The sequence below is a fragment of the Macrosteles quadrilineatus genome, unplaced genomic scaffold (assembly GCF_028750875.1).
Source record: "Macrosteles quadrilineatus isolate MER2022 unplaced genomic scaffold, UCM_ALF_1.0 Scaffold_2__2_contigs__length_208266976, whole genome shotgun sequence".
NCBI classification, from domain to species: Eukaryota; Metazoa; Arthropoda; class Insecta; order Hemiptera; family Cicadellidae; genus Macrosteles; species Macrosteles quadrilineatus.
In genome coordinates, this window is record NW_026542595.1 from 196,563,846 (window position 1) to 196,580,728 (window position 16,883).

The 16,883-nt window shown below is 30.7% G+C and overlaps 1 protein-coding gene across 1 annotated transcript in view; it reads left to right on the top strand.

Moving 5' to 3' along the window:
• Positions 1-8,383: 8,383 nt before the first annotated feature.
• LOC128987405 (cell adhesion molecule 2-like) overlaps positions 8,384-16,883 on the top strand; it is a 310,456-nt gene continuing 301,956 nt past the window's right edge. The window contains exon 1 of the mRNA XM_054408234.1: positions 8,384-8,503. The gene's annotated coding sequence lies outside the window, so the exon portion shown is untranslated. The remainder of the gene's footprint in view (positions 8,504-16,883) is intronic.

Sequence of the window (16,883 nt, forward strand, 5' to 3'; positions counted from 1 at the left end):
AAAATTTGATTGTATCACTTTAATAATATAATAGATTTGTCTTACTACAACAACTTTTTTGTAAAAGTAACTATGATTAAATTGTTCAAGCTGTCATGTTTAATTAAATTAATATTAACAAGTTGTAATTCAATATAGTACTTATGTTATTGATTGCAGAAAAAAACATAAAAGCTAGAGTTAGTAATAGGTATCTTGTAATTTTAACATGAGTGACCATTATATTTCTTGACCCAGGCCTAGAATCAATCTTTACTGCGCTATACAACCGTGGATAAATTGTACGTAATTTCAACCTTATAAAACCTTTATGTTATTTTTTACAAAACAATCAAAAACGTTTTTCGTAAATATCGTAAATTATGAGACCATTTATTCGTCACATAAGACATTTATTGAATTTTATTGATGTGTTTATATCGAATCCTTTATTCATAAGAAATCCATGGTAGTAGTTGATCATGTAATTTTTTTTACTATTACAAACAAATAAAAAGAAATAATCAAAATGCTATACTATTTTACACATTAGTATTTACGATAGGTCATCTGCTATTCATGTAACGTATTGATTGAGCATTCACAAGGTTGTGACTACACTTTGGACTTTGACACAAGTTGACAGAGTTTGTGATACATCGAGTCATTTCTGAATTCCATTCATTGACATTGACTACTATAGCATAGACATATATTTTATTAATTTTTTTATTCATTGACATTGACTACATTAGCATATACATATATTTTAGAGAATTACGAAGAGACTATTAGCCTACTGTGAGAGGCACGGTAATAGGTGACGACTTACTTTTTGTTTAGATGGCTTTTAAATACAAAAACCTCATTTGTTCAAAAGTTTATAAAAGCATAAGTTCGTCAATGCGATAACTCGTAATACCAATGAATACAAAGTTTTTGTATTCATTGGTAATACCTCATGGCTTTAATGTTTGGGGCTGCATTAACATTAACAAGTTCGTAATTCAGCAAGATTGAGTGATAGGATGCAAGTGTAGTAAGTTGTATATTTTCCTTCGATTTAATTTAATATCCTTACTCTCGAAATACCACAAATTTTACAAATATAAATTTATCATAAACACCGTTTGAAGCTGAAAGCAAACAGTTGAGGATAGTACATGATTGCCATAGGAGTCATATAAGTGCTAAAACAGCACGTACACGTGTAAGTACATATGGTATCCCAATGGAGTACAATTTAACAAATATATACATTTCATACTTAGCTATGGACATTAAAAACTTTAATACATCCATTGAAGCAACGAACCTAAGTGTCTTTTCCTAATGTTAGAAACCACATCTGACATGGCTAGGGACTAATTTTAGTCAAATACAGCCAGGTAATAAAATACAAAATGTAAAATTCTTTGTGTAGCCCTCCCACACTATAAAATTTGAATAGCCATCAATATTCAATGAGTTACAGCCACAGTCTGGAAGTTGGTTATAGACAATATTTAATCGCAATTAGGGTTTAGTATTGTTTTGATTTTGTATATTCCATTCATCTGCCGAAAGGAAATTTATTAATCTCTACTTTATCATCGATGTTAATATTTCAGTATTTTTGTTGTTTTTTTTATATTTTAAATATACCATTATATGAACATAACACCCATTATAACTAATAAGAATGATAGAGATATGTTTTAACTAGAAAGTGTTAGCTATAATCAATATCCAAAGTTGATGAGGAATAAAATCAAGCAATAACTTAGGACCACGTGGTACGCTCATGATTTATTTATCCTAACTGTTGCATGAATTGTTACTTCCAAAGGAAAGAATAATTAAAATAAAGGTTTTGTTACTTTCATTCCGCTATATATACTGTACGCTAAGCAGCCAATACTGTTACCAAGGTAATCCTGTTTAACAGTATAATCCTCAAGCGATATTACAATCAATTCATAAATTGTTATTCATGGCCTTGTTACTTAATATAACTGAAAATGTTTATAAGATCAAATGATTTTACCAATTCTCTCTCAAACTTTCTGGGGTAAAAACGTAAACATGTTTTTTATTTAAAGTACCTTTTACTGTGAATGGTTACGGAGGATATTCAAAAGCTTTAAAAGGTAAAATTCCCATGTTTTTCTATTCATTAATAAGTAAACCATTGTTTTATGCATGTTTAAGGTTATATTTTGATAAAATTTGGCAAATCGGTTTATTTTATCATAAAATATTTACATTTCACTAAAAACACACACTATTATCGTCCTTGCAGCAGCATACCTAAGATATCTTTAAACCTAATGATATTTAAATAGGGAATAGATCTGACATGTTGAAGTAAATTAAGTCAACATATAATAAGGATGTAAACTAAATTAACCGAAGCAAGAGGTTTGATGTGGCAGAAAATCGTTTTATACAGTGTTCAAGCTATAGGCTTAGACACTTTTACCATAGTAAATAATACGTGAGATAAGTTTATGCGTTTCAGGTTTAGAACTCATAAATTCTCTGTAATTGTATTTGTTAAAATTAATACATAATTGAATATTATTTTCACTCTCCAAGCAAGCAATGTTTTTTATCATTTTCATCAAGCGAAGAAATAATTTATTAATATAAAATACCATTTTAATACGAGAAAACATAAAATCCAAGAATTAATTTCCATCTAATCTTGCAAAGGTGGGTTATTGCACGATCACTTCGAAGATTTAAATAAATAAACCCTGGCTTGGGTCATATTGACATATTTGACCCCTGAGGGTGCTTTTACTGACTCTGCACCAACTTTACCCGTTTCTCTGAATACTTTAGTGCATAATAATAAACTCTTGGCATTTAATGTACGCTTTAGAAAGTTTTAATTGTGGTCAGCCCATACGTTAATATTTGACAAAAAATTTTTGCAACAAACAATTTTGTTGGAAATTTATTAAGAGAATTAGTAAGAGGATGTATTACCGATCTTACTCAGACCATTTTCGTCTTTTGAGTCTAATGAAGCAGAACAAATTAAAAAGTCATATTTGGGGGGGACAAAATGACAAATAAAATTTTTACCACTAATAGATTTAATTGTAAGCTAAAAAAAAATCAAGTGTATAGATTTTTAGTAATATCTTATCGTTGCATAGACATATTAAATATTAACGTGTACGTTATCCAGGAGGCCCAGACAACAGCTGTCGTGAGGTACGTGTCTTCACTGTCAAATACTAGAGGTGGAACAAAACTGAAATATATTTAAATTTTTGTTTTTAATACAATAAAACTGAAAACCCCGAAATCTTTTGATCATAAATTGTTTAGCTAAATACAACTGGTTGTACTCAATTGAGTATTCTTTGGTTGTTGGGTTTTCAATCATCTCGATACCTGAGGATGACGGTGTCGGAATTAAAATTAGGTGTATAAAAATACTCACGGAACATTATTTAGGTATTTTTTTATTTTTTATTATCAATAAAATTACTTTATGTTTAACGTCCAATGGAACAATAACGTGCTGTTTTCATCTGTGATGTGATATTTGTCGAAAGCGGCCGCCCTAAGCTGTGGTTTTGTGTCAGAGTTAAGGCTTAAATTAATTGTTTAATTGTGTCGACATAAACAATCTAATTTGATACATATGCAACTTTCTTTTAATTGAGACATTGAAAATAAATATATATATTTTTTATTTTCTCTCTATGATATAAATTTAGGTTCTGCTTATCTAGTCTTTTACCATACCATCTGTAATACTAAAGGGTACCATCTGTAATCTGTTTTACTAAAGGTTTTAGGACCATAGCAGCTTAAATATCCCTTAAAATATGTAAGTATCCTTAAAACTTTAGGCATTACATATTTTTAGAAAATTAGTAGTTAATACCTTACTTTGTGACACAGCTGATAGAAAGACATGAAACGGAATGGATGTTTCCTATTCTAGCGTGGGTGGTATATGTTTTTCTTAGTTACCTAACTGACCATGTTAAATACAAATGATTATATGACTGATAGGGATACTAGCTGTTCTGTAACTTAAAAACTCCTACCTTTCAAAATTATATCTTTATAACCACTGAAATGTATGAGTTAAAAGTATAACATAAAGAAGTTTTCGTTGCTGCCATTAACCTTTGGTTGGATGTACTTTGTTAGGTGAGAGGAATGGTAAAGTTAAGTTGTCAGACATTCACACGCACTCCCATTGTGGACGTACCTGACAGGTTAAATTAAGTAAAGTTTACAGTGAAGCTTTAGCAATACCTGTCCGAAGGACTTAGTAAATAGTTATTGACCAGAAAATTTTAATATTGTAATACCTTATTTTTATACACGACTTTCCGTAGATAGCTTTTAGTGTCTATAAACATTAAACAAAAATTATATTGAATCTTGTTTTGTTTGTACTGTACACGGCCTTAAATTTTAATCCGCTATTGATCTAATGGTTTTTTTTCAGGAAAAATGTTAATTTCAACTATAATATATTTCAATCGTATAATATTTTTAGAATTATTCAAAACTTGTTTTTGACAAAGTTAATATTGTATCATTGATTGTGTTGATGATTATTTTGTTGTTATATCATGGTATCATGCTCAATCCCCAATTGCAGTTTTTATGAAAGCCTAAAATTATGTTTCAAATGAGACAAATATGAGGTCCTTATTATACTTTTAAACTGTTATCAACACTAGGTATTTGGCCCGCTCTTCGCTCTAAAAATCTTTGTACCAGCATTTTATATAGTTATTGCATTTTTAAGATATGCAAAATTCATCAACCACACAGCACCAAGAAACAAATCCTTATAAACAATTAATACAATCAAATAGCAGAACAAAATATACAATTACCATTAAATTAATTTACATAACCTTTTTTAATTTTTATTTTATATGTTTTGTTAGCAAACGAATCTAGTTAAAATTATTTAAAAATACCTGGCATGGGTACCTTTAACAGTTAACGGCTAAGCCCTGAAAGTTATTTTGAAATTGGTGGTGTATAAACCTACTCCGTGAAATTTTTCATGTACGTGCCAATTTTTTGGCCATCAGTCCAGCGTTGTCTGAGTTTATCACTGTCAAATATATATATACATACCAACATCCTCTTTTATACTTATGGATCATAAATACATGACAGGGATCGGATATGCATTAAACAAGTACTTTTAAGTAATTAATCTTCCATTAATATAAATAATAGTAATACTACATAATAATAGTAAACTCTGTAAGTATGTAGGCATACAAGCAAGATATTTACATGCATTTAGTGATATTAAGTATAACTTTTTGAGATTCCAGGCCTTCTTAGTGAAGTACGGTAAGTTATTCCCCATGGTTTTTATCAGTTCTTAACATGAGACAACAAACGGAGCATGTGGAAAAGTATTACAATCCCTACAAATTATTGTGAATGTACATTTGTAAAAGACTTTCACTCTCAAACATTGGTCTAATACACTAACAAATAGACTATCATCACCTCATTCAATCATCACCTCATTCAAATACGCTAAAATTTCCAAATCAAACAGACTATTTACAATTAATTACAATCAATATTGGTTTAGGTAAAATGTACTTTTGTTTGCTGAAAAAATCATTACCGTCAAACTTTGTTTGTCTATAAAGCTACGCTATCTGCCAATCATCATATTCTCTTTGATCTCTATTTACAAAAGCAAACCGAATGGTTGACAGTTTTAGTAAAAAAAGTCAATTAAAGCCAATCATGTCAGTTGTAAAAACATTATAATCTTATTTCCGAAACATATTTTTCATTTGATTTTGTGATTAATTAAACTTAAATATCTACCCAGTATAATTTAAATATGGTCAATATGTGTTGGTTACAACTATGCATACATAATATCACAATATGTTCAACAAATGTTTATCAATTGAGCTACATATTGTTTAGAATAGCTCATGCGTGCCTTAGAGAAACAGGGCTGCCATAACTCACAAGGGACGTGATAAAATATCCCTGCTGTTACGTCATCGTAAACAATAAATCAGATATCACGTGATCACTGGCAACAGGTACACAGGCTACGAGCTTGGACTATCAATGTATGGGCAAAATATTGTATAAAGTTTACAATGTGTAGGCAAAATATTGTATAAAGTTTAAATTATGCTTCAGCAAAAGAAACTATTAGTGCAAAGGGGTAATGTATTGAGTAAGTAAAATTACACAACAAATTAGTATATTAACTTTCCTTTCTAGGGCCACGTTCAAAAACAATAATATTGTGTTCTTTGGGGAAAGCTATGTGATATCATAGGTAATTTGTATGAATCTAACACATAAAATAAATATAGGTAGAACTTCAAATGGATAGCTGCTGCCAGCACAAATATGACAGTTTAAGTGTAATAATAAATTATAAACAATAACACAAAATTACTTATATACCGTTTAATAATAGCACAGGTACGTAGAAGGCTATAATGCACATAATGAATAAGATTAATGCATTCCAAAGAATATCAGAAAGGGGTTTTACGTTATTTAAATGCCAAGGTTGTATTTCATACATTTACAAACTGCCAATCTATAGTGTGTAAAGACGCCTTTATGATAAGCATATTTAGCAACAATTAAATACTTAAAATATTACAGGGGTTATAAATATGTTAATCGTTTAAAATACTAAGTTATATTAAAATAATAAGCATAAAAAGTTGTTAACGAAGACTTTTCTGAACATAGCTTTAACACTAAACAGTGTACTTAGAATTATTATAACGTTCAAGGATGTGTTTAGTAGCATTTACAAAAAAAAATTAATACTAGAGCATTACAATCATAAAAATAGGGTGAAGGGTTACGATACTATGATGCAATTTATTCATAATCTAGTGTTTCATTCAGATGTGTACATGTATTCAGAAAGGATTACCGTGTTACAAAGTTTAGAGCACATGTCAATGTAAAGTAACACTTGTGAGGTCTACTTGGAGACGGATGTGACTTTACAAGTTTGTGTGACAACTTGGAGTGAATGTGACTTGCCAAGAGTTTCTAAATTAAGTTTTTTTTCGAAATGATAAAAAGTGTGGTTAATTACGAAGAAAATTGTCAAAAAAATTTATTAGTAATGGATTTTTAAGCTCATAATGAAACAAGCAAAGTTGACAAATCTTATGACCTTGTATTTTTTCAAAACTATAAACTTGTTACATAAACTATAAATTGATTTACTAAGGGAGAACAACTTTTTGTATAACGTACTGCATCTATAAAATAGTATATTTTGGTTTACCTACAATGACAGTTGGTTATACATAATTTAAAATTGAGAAATGGTTTATTGGAGTAGTCATCGGATATACACATAAACTTTGAAACTAAAAGTTATAGTGACTCCAAAACTAAAAAAAAATTGCACCTTTAGAGCCATGTGTCAGAAGTGGAGGAATTATTTAAGCTTCATAAAGCGGCAATCCTATTCTTTTATGTGTTTTTTTAAAGCACAATTTTGGTCTGATTTATTGTTATACACTTATGAAAATGACGAAAGCCAATGAATATGAATATATGAATACGTAGGTAGATTTAACAATAAAGCAACACATATTTTTAGCTGCAAAAAATGTTAAATAATTGATCAAGTTTGGGAGGCAGTAGGGTATTTGGGTTTGTATTTTAAAATAATAATAAAAAGCAGTGAACCATAAAGTCAATATCTTTGGACAAGCATAAATTTTTATTAGTTTATTTTAAACTGTCTCATTAAAATGTGACCTAAGTAAATTGTTTGTTATTTATAAGAATTTTAAGTATAGGAAAATCAGAAACGGAAAATGTTCAGTCAACGTGAATGCAATGAATGATAAATATTCAATGTAATGTCTAAAGATAAAAGTACGCTTTAGGTTTTTAAAGCGCCCAACGCCACTAGCATACCTATTAAGCTATTTCAACCAACCCTCCACTACTTTTAATATTCGAACAGTAATAGCAGCCGAATCATTCGAGAGGAACAAAATAATTAAGGAATAAACTCGAGCAAATATTTGCTTCGATTAAAATTGAAAACCCTTTGTTCTCCAAAAACAAACTCGTAATTACGTTTGCAAACGATCCCAAACTCCAAACTCACAACTTACCAATTCAAATTGTGTTTCGGAAATCAATATCGGTTGATTAAATTCTTTTTGTAGACATGTTAATTTTATATTTTCCACTGACACTAGCGATGACACAATCACTTTCATCGGTGTGTTCAGTCGAGCGTGGATAATTGTAACTTAACAGCTGTCAATGCAACAATCAGGCAATTGATTGGTCGCGACGGAGCCGAAGTTTGCCGAGCGTCGGCGGAACTCGCCGAACCGAGTGACTCGCGCAGTGACGCGTTTGTTTTCTTCAGTTGTCCGTTTGCTTTGGAAGCGGAAAGGCTCGTTGTCGTCGCCCGTGCTTGCGTGCGTGCGTGTATATTGTGATAAGTTTTAACAACTTTAAGTGGAGTGTTTTGCGACTGTTAGGATACTAAAAGTTTAATGTAAGTAGTTGTTTCTTTCTGCTCTGACCTGGTTTGTGACTAATTAAGCGCGGAGATCGTTTATAACAATCTATTTCTGACCCGCGCACCGGCTGTGACTGCGGTAAACGTAGCTTCTTCGCTTGGATTATAACGTTGCAAACTTAACTACTTGCAATCAATTAATACTCGTTTAGTGGTATTATACTTTTCAGTACAAATTATAGAGTAAATAATTACAATCATTTTTGAATTTTTCGCGATGTACCATATTGGGACAAGTATTCACGAGTATTGTTTTGTCAATTCTTTTCATAAGAGTTCAATTCAACCAAAAACTGCATATTTTACACAATAGTGTACACATGGTTGCCGTTTATAAGTTTTCAATATCTACAATAAAAGTTATCGTAAACTAAACGCAATAATTTGATGCTGTTATACTTATATATTTGCGTTTGACAATAATTTGTTTGCATGTTTATGTAATTTAGAAAATTGTGATCTCATTCTACGATAAACACCTTTATTATGGCATGCAGTTTGTTGATATAAGCATCGAATAAATACCATAAAAGATTTCATGCACAGTTTAAAAAGGTACATTTACTCTGATACATAGGCTATAATTAATCAATAGTTGAAGAAAGCTAAAACCGTACGGTTTTAATATTTTGCCTTATCTTTAGGAGACGAATGCGTTAATGACTGACACATAAGCGTGTGTTTATGTTTTATTTGGAATAATAAAAAGCACGATATTCATTAAGATTCTGTTTATAAATGAATGACCAACGGTTAGACGAAACAATAAATGTGAACTGTTTCAGTGGATTGTTCATTGTTGTTGATATATCACGTGGTATTCCCTGGGACATGCAGCAAAGGGAATCCACATTTTGTTACACATTAGGCTGTTTAATTTAGTATATGATTTGGATTGCATATACTTGGTGTTCTATCCTCAATCACCTTTTAACAAAAATATATTGTTGTAACTAGTCATGATCATGAGCACAAAACACAAACATTCACTGTCGTAGCTTTCAATCTTTATCTTTGTAAATTGGTGTGGTGTATTGCCGTTGGTAAATAAATAAATAAATAAATTATCGGTTGATAACACTATTGTTGAAGATATTCTATAACAATACATAGTAAAATTATTTTTGCCCTAGGACGTTAGGCACGAGCCTGGGACTGTTTTTTTCACATTCAAATGCCATTATAACTTAACTAATATTGGTTTTTTATTACCTGTCGTCAGTTCCAAATTGTTACTTCCGTAGATGCTACGAGTTTCGGCGAGATGCCATTGTCAAGCATACAGTCCAGGAATGTACATTAAAAAATCCGCTTATATAGCTTCGTTGTTGGTTTACGCACATGACAACGTATTTTAACTATCACTTAGATAAAATTCATTTCTGATTTGGTGGGATTTGAACCCGGGACCTCATGGACCGAACTAACCACCCCTCTAACCCCCACCTCTAACCACTAGAATAGCACGCTCCCCCTCAGTAAACATTGAGAACTCTTTTTACGGATAAGATTTCTTTTATTACATACCTCAATTATCCCTGTTTCTCTACTTCATTGACGATCGGCGATCGGCTAAAATATATTGTTAGAAATAATATGTCTATGAGGCTTAGTGGTATTGACGATTTATTTTAGGCTAAATAAGACCCAACATGGTGCTTCCGCAAGGTCAAATAGATTAAAAGACTTTTATTAAAATACTTTTTTTTAAAGACTTTTATTTTCTATGGTTACGGTTTCCTTATATTTTTGACAATTCTCTTTCTATTATAGTTGATTTTTTAGGTACTCGTATCACACATGGACACTTTATTTCATTCCTATTTTTGCATCAAACCAAAGATTTACTTTCAGTCCTAATACATACTATTTAGGCTTGCAGATACCCCATGTTGAGTCTTATTCACAATAAGTTCCCCCAAACTTACCTTATAGATAGCTTTGCAACAATGTATATTTGCTGATTGGCAATGAAGTAAAGGCAACCGGGATACCTACATGAACTTTTTTGCCGTTAAAAAGTGTCTTGCAGAACTTGTACTGTAATTCGGTATGCGTTAAAATGTAGAATATATATAATTTTATTTCTAGCATCTTAAATGGCAATTACCGGTACTAACAATTGAAATATTTACGTGCAATGCGTATTTTTATGAGTTGATATTTTATAGCTCTGCTGTAATCAATAGAGAAAATGTCTTGATTGTCATGGATATTCTACAAGTTCAAAGTATTAGTCGGATTTAGAAAAGCTATGTAAAAAAAGTATGTTTAAATATTTTTAATAGGGTAAAACCGATTATCTCCTAGCTAATCACTAACTATCGAATTACATATTTTAATTGGATACGTTCTTATAAATCCCGCTTCGTGAAGTAACTTTTAAACCATTTTAAGGTATTACATTTACCATTTAAAATTAAGAGTGAGTTTGAACGTGAGCCCTAGGATATTTTTCACTCAGTTTCAGTAAGTCTAATTTAAATTGAGGCCGGAAACAAACTACCTGTTTCAAACTTTAATTGTGAAACTATAAATGTGGAAAAATACACATATCTACCTTAATCTTGTAGATGGTGGCCCTTCGCTTAGGAAAGTATATCTCTCGCAACTGTTATAAAAGTGATTCTAAAGAAACTCAAACCTAAAAAACTTAGCATTTAAACATTCGAACACATCAACTATTTTAAAATAGTTTTTCAAGTGAAAATGCAACCAAAACATTTTTTAAGTAAACCCCCATTCATATTTTTGACAGTTGTTATTTTAAATGATTCGTTCAAAAGTGCGATCGACATTGTTTTTACTTTAATACACCAGATGGCGCTTAACATAATGTTTACGGTTCGATTATCACTATTTGTACATTTGAACACTTATGTCGAAAGTGTCGTGCCTTCGATGTTTTTACTTTGACAATTCCCGCATACTTAAAGGCACTTAAAGGCATAAGTGGCATCTTGCCACAGGCTTTCAGTAAATTAGAGTTGATTAAGCTATTTGATTGAGCTATGGAATAAATATAATTCAGCAAACCGTAGCAAACTATCCCCTTAGAGTTTACTGTATGATTCATTATGAACGGTGCATGTTTACTAGACCCGTAATATCACAACAACAAAAATGCAATCGTAGCTTTAACATTTTTCCTATAATATTTAAAAAAGTTATATCCATTCTTTAAGTCACTAAAAAATATTACAAGTTTATAATTGATACTGTTAAAACAGTTTGGAGTGGACGGCTTTTCAATACTAAAATATAACTGTAGCGTGAAATCTCCTGCGGATAAAAGCTTGCAATATTTTCACTGCAGGGAATTCCGCCAATTATGGTTAATTGAGTTCGTAATTGGTTTTGGGAACATTAATTAACGGAGCACAATATGGACGTTTATTATAACACAATGGACAGTTCGACCGACCTCCATGCATGGGATAACTGTTTTGTTTCCCATTGTGCTGAATATCTTGTCTTTTATGTGGAGGAAACGACGAAGCATCAGATTTTATTATCAATATAATTTTATCATAAGATTTGCTATGCGATTTACTAAAATCTTTATGCGTTTGTTTTATCCTACTCTGTTTAGTTTTCCTTTTGAAGATAATCAGTTAAAAAATCTTCAAACCAAAAAAAGTATCAGGATACGTTCAAAGTCATATGTGACAGTGGATAAATACCAATTTGCTAAAGGTAAAAATTTTAGGTAGTAAAAATATTTATCGAACATGATTTTTAATGGTCTAGACTCATTACACAAAAAAGGTCCTGCATCCCAAATCGTTTAGGAGTTGTAAGCCAAAAACTTTATAAAGAATCATAATGTTTTTACTATGTTGGTTTGAAAAGCCCAACTTAAAAAAAAATTACCCAACCGATTCTTACATATTTAACACCAATCGGTACATAAAATTTGTAGGATGTGTTATTTAAGAGTTGGAATCGAAAATATAAAAACTTTCGTAGGTTTCGACTTTCAAAACTTAAGCAGACGTCAGAATCCGTCGCAAAATTACATGACTCCTATTAGGGACATCAAATGGGTGTTTAAATACTTTTCAGCTTGAAACTATTTTTAAAATATATGACTAATTTGACTGTTATATAAAGAAGAGTACTTTTGTATTAGTATCGTACATCATGCTGAAATGATATTTAAACTGTTTTGTCATTGGTATATTTTATTTGGTACACTTCGGACTGCGTAAATAAATACCAAAATATCAACAAAAGTTAAAACACTAACTAGGACTATATTGAAAGAGCCATAATATAATTGCATATAGCTGTAGTGCATGTTATGCAGTTTAGTCTAGATCCGGCTAAGGTTTAAGATAAACGGTTTATACACTAACCACACTTTGAGTAAGTGAATTTATAAATATTATCTTATTTATATAGTCCCGTGAAATGTAATACAAAATACAGATCCGTTTAAAAGTATTAGCTTAAATAATCACTAAACCTACCCATAAAGCACTCTCGGTTTGTTTGATTAAAATCGAAAATACAAAATAAACTTAAACAAATTATAAATATAGTTAGATTACTTCTAACATCTCGATAATTTCTTATCTACCTTAAAAATGAGGATAATCTCTAAGGAAGAGAAAAGTAAGAGTTTTAAAAGACAAAAGAAGGACCTAAGTGGAGATTAAACTATGAATAATCAAAAGCCCCTAAGAGCTTTGCATTGTTTTGCAGGCGTTAAGTGTAGAAGATTGTCTCTGAAACGAATTTGACTGGAAATCGATTGAAAGTCTTTAATATCACTTTATTGTCAGCCGATGATTGGTTTAAAGTATTTTAAGTCTATTGTGCAGTGATAGATTTATGAGGAAAAGATAACCTTTCGCCTGTATTATAAAATTTCCAATGATATTATTCAATACTATAAAATACAGAACGGTTTAGCTACTAATACATGTTTTCGAATTATATATAATAATAAATACTACAATATGTATACAATAGTCTATTGAAATGCCTTTGTTGTTAAACTATTTAGACATAATTGAACTAAACTTTCAAAATTATATTGGCATCAAAAATTTGTGAATTATAAAATTATTTGCCATACAGGAACTTTAAACCAGTTGTGTAATACAATTAAGGAACTATTCAGAAGCACATTTTCACACATTATCCTTTTAGTAAATGGTTATTAAGCTGCAATCACATAACCTAAGTATAACCAAAGTCTACAATAAAACATCCAAATCCCCTCATGGTTTTTCCCATCAATAAAAAAAATAAACCAATTAGATTTGTCAAATTACAAGTATAAATAGTCTATAGAATGTCCGACGAAGTTATTGCAAATAATATTTCAGACGATTAATGCTAAATCAAGTCCAAATAATTAAGCTATACTCAATTAACAATTTTGTATCAGAGAACACTCATTAAATGTGCAACGATGTTATGTCAGAATGCATTTCAAATCTATGTATTTCAAAGATAGGTGACTAACACTACGGGGCAAGACAAGAATAACGAGAGTTGTAGTGAGGGTGGTCTCATGTTTAGAGCTATGTTGATAAGAGATAAGGCATGTAACACTGGCTAATGCCTTGTTAACTACAGCATAACACGTAGCCCCATGTTAGACAAGGCCGAGAGCCACAACGGCCTGCTTTTATTATATTACTGCTTTGTTACCCAATAAATATTTCGAAAAAAATATATACTATATAATCTAAGTTTACAAAAATTGATTTTTTATAAAATTGTTTAGTTACAAATCATTTCAAAATTTGTTATTGTGAAACATATTTGTGTTAGCATAGGCTACTCAACATTTGGGGAAATATTGTAAAATTGTTTATATCATGAACTAAAACTTGTACAATTTCTTATATTCGTTCCACAAAGGCGGGTATTGCATAATTTTAGTACATCATATACAGCATGTCGAAATCACCTATTAATCAAGTAGAAGATAATCTTTTATTTTTATATCCATGTTTTCCGAAATGCAGGAAACTATATTTTAATATTTATCTACATTTTGCGGATGCCATTTTATTTTCTTACCAATATGGAAGTGCCCCTGAACGCCAGGTAAAATGCATGTGTTTAGAGGTATAACTCCAATGTTGCTAAGGGTATAAGTATTACGTTACAAGCAACGCAAATTCATATTTTCCATTTAATTAGAAGCATTTACTATTAAAAAATTCAAACAAAAATAAATAATAGCTTAAAACAAAAGCTTTGTTTGTAAAATGACTTTAGCCTATAGACATTTCACTCAGTGCAGATATTGAGACTCCACCTACTCAATTTTGAAAGGTGAGTTTACAACTATCAGAATGGTGATTTTTTATCACAACACATATCAGGGATTCGCGGAAATACAATTACACATTGTTTTACGTGGGATAATGAACCGCTGTGCTTGTCAGGTTCACTGCGCTGTTGGAAATTACCATTCTACGGCGAAGAATAATGTTGGTGTAATTTAATATAGTAAAATTACCCTCCAACCATCCACAAGTTTTTTTTTGAGTGGGCTCTTCAATTTTAATTGGTTTGAGATAAAAATGTTTGATAGTAAGCTTTTGTCAATTTGTTACTTCACTAGGATCAAAATGGACAGGTATTTTGATTTTAAGGTATATCACAAAAAAGTATGTTAGTGGTTAAATTCTGTAAACCTAAAATGCTTTCGTATATACAGAATGTCATGTTTTGTTCATATCTTAAAAAATGTTTTTACGTCAAACTCAACTTCAAAAGTTTACATTGATACAGTCTCATAAATTATTTCATGTTTACCAAAATCACGTCAACTATTTTTCATGTTTACACATCTACTTCTCATGTAACTCTACTCTAACATAAGACTCTAGATCTACCAGATACTTATTAGGTTAATTAAATCTCTTTAATAAACTCATTGTACATTTTTTATAAAAGTACGACGCCACACTCCAATATGAAGCATAATGTTTGAACTCTCCCAGCTAATGTTTTCAAATTACATCAAAAACCAAATTCAATTCCATCCATGGTTAGAGTACTAACCAGATCCGTTTCCACTGGGTTTTAATGTAGTTGTCATTAACAGTGTGGGATTACATTAGTCTACTTCATTTCACTATTGAGTTTGATACACGTTTTCAAAATGCAAAACTCCGTTATTTATTCAATCGTTATCGTTGTTAGACGATTTTCCTGTTAGTATGCTCATTCGGTACAATCATTTCAGCCTAAATAGCTGAGAGTATTATATGAGTAGCCGAAATATTTTTGTGCTATACTTGAAATTAAATAGGTGTGTTCTAGCCTATTGATAACATCTTGGTCTTTAGTGTGACTGGGGTTTGTTCAATCCCCGGCAAATTTCAATCTACGAAATATTGAGGGACTAGATCACTATCCTTTAAAAGCGTTTGTAACACAATAATACAAAATGACACCAAAAAGTTACTCTGTTTCGTTTTGAAATTACAATAATTGTGATTATTTTAAACTGCAATATTTCCAATCTTGGTCTTGCGATTAGCAACAGTTTAACAAATGTGAATTGCTAAAACCCAAAATGAAATATTTAGGTACTTTTCATTTTAGTAATGGTAGTATAATGGAAATAAAGTACCGTTAGAACACAAAATGATAGTATTGTTTATAATACGCAGTGTGTCAACGCCATGATTTTTTACGGTAAAATGGTATTCTTCCCGACATTGTTACTGTTCTGACTTCGATCTTCTAGATTGAGTCAAAAGATGTAGCCCAATTTTAAGTGGAATCTGGGTCCAAAATCAAAAGACTCGGATAAATAGACAATCTTTTTCTTGGTGATTTGTACTCAGTGTGACAAAATTTTTTTGATGTAAGTACAAAGTAAATGAAGTGTGATGATGCATATCAAATGTTCCAAGTCTCAAAATTAGCGTCCCAAAAAATTATTTTATGTTTTTCAAAAATAACCATGCTTTTAAACTTAATACAGCGATTTCTCAATTACCTGTATATGGATTAGAGTAGATAATGTCATTTTCGTGTTCTACATTAAATTTTGAACAAGAATAATGGAAAATGACGGAGGATCAGTTGTAAAAATTCCATTGTAAATAGATTCAAAGATAAAAATTAAGATGTTTGATAAAAATTTTGGTTTTTTGAAAAAACAATGGTCTATTGTATTTTTCACACCCTGTATACAAGAAAGTGTCGGAATATGTTAAAAACTGCGCCATTTTATAAGCTTTCCAACCATATGCTACACTATTGAGGTGTAGTTATTTTTTTGTTTGTTTTAGTGATTTGAATGCCAGAAAACAGGGAACTTTTTTACTGTTCAAGCTGAATCAAAAATACAACTTTTGCTTAATACATGCCGACT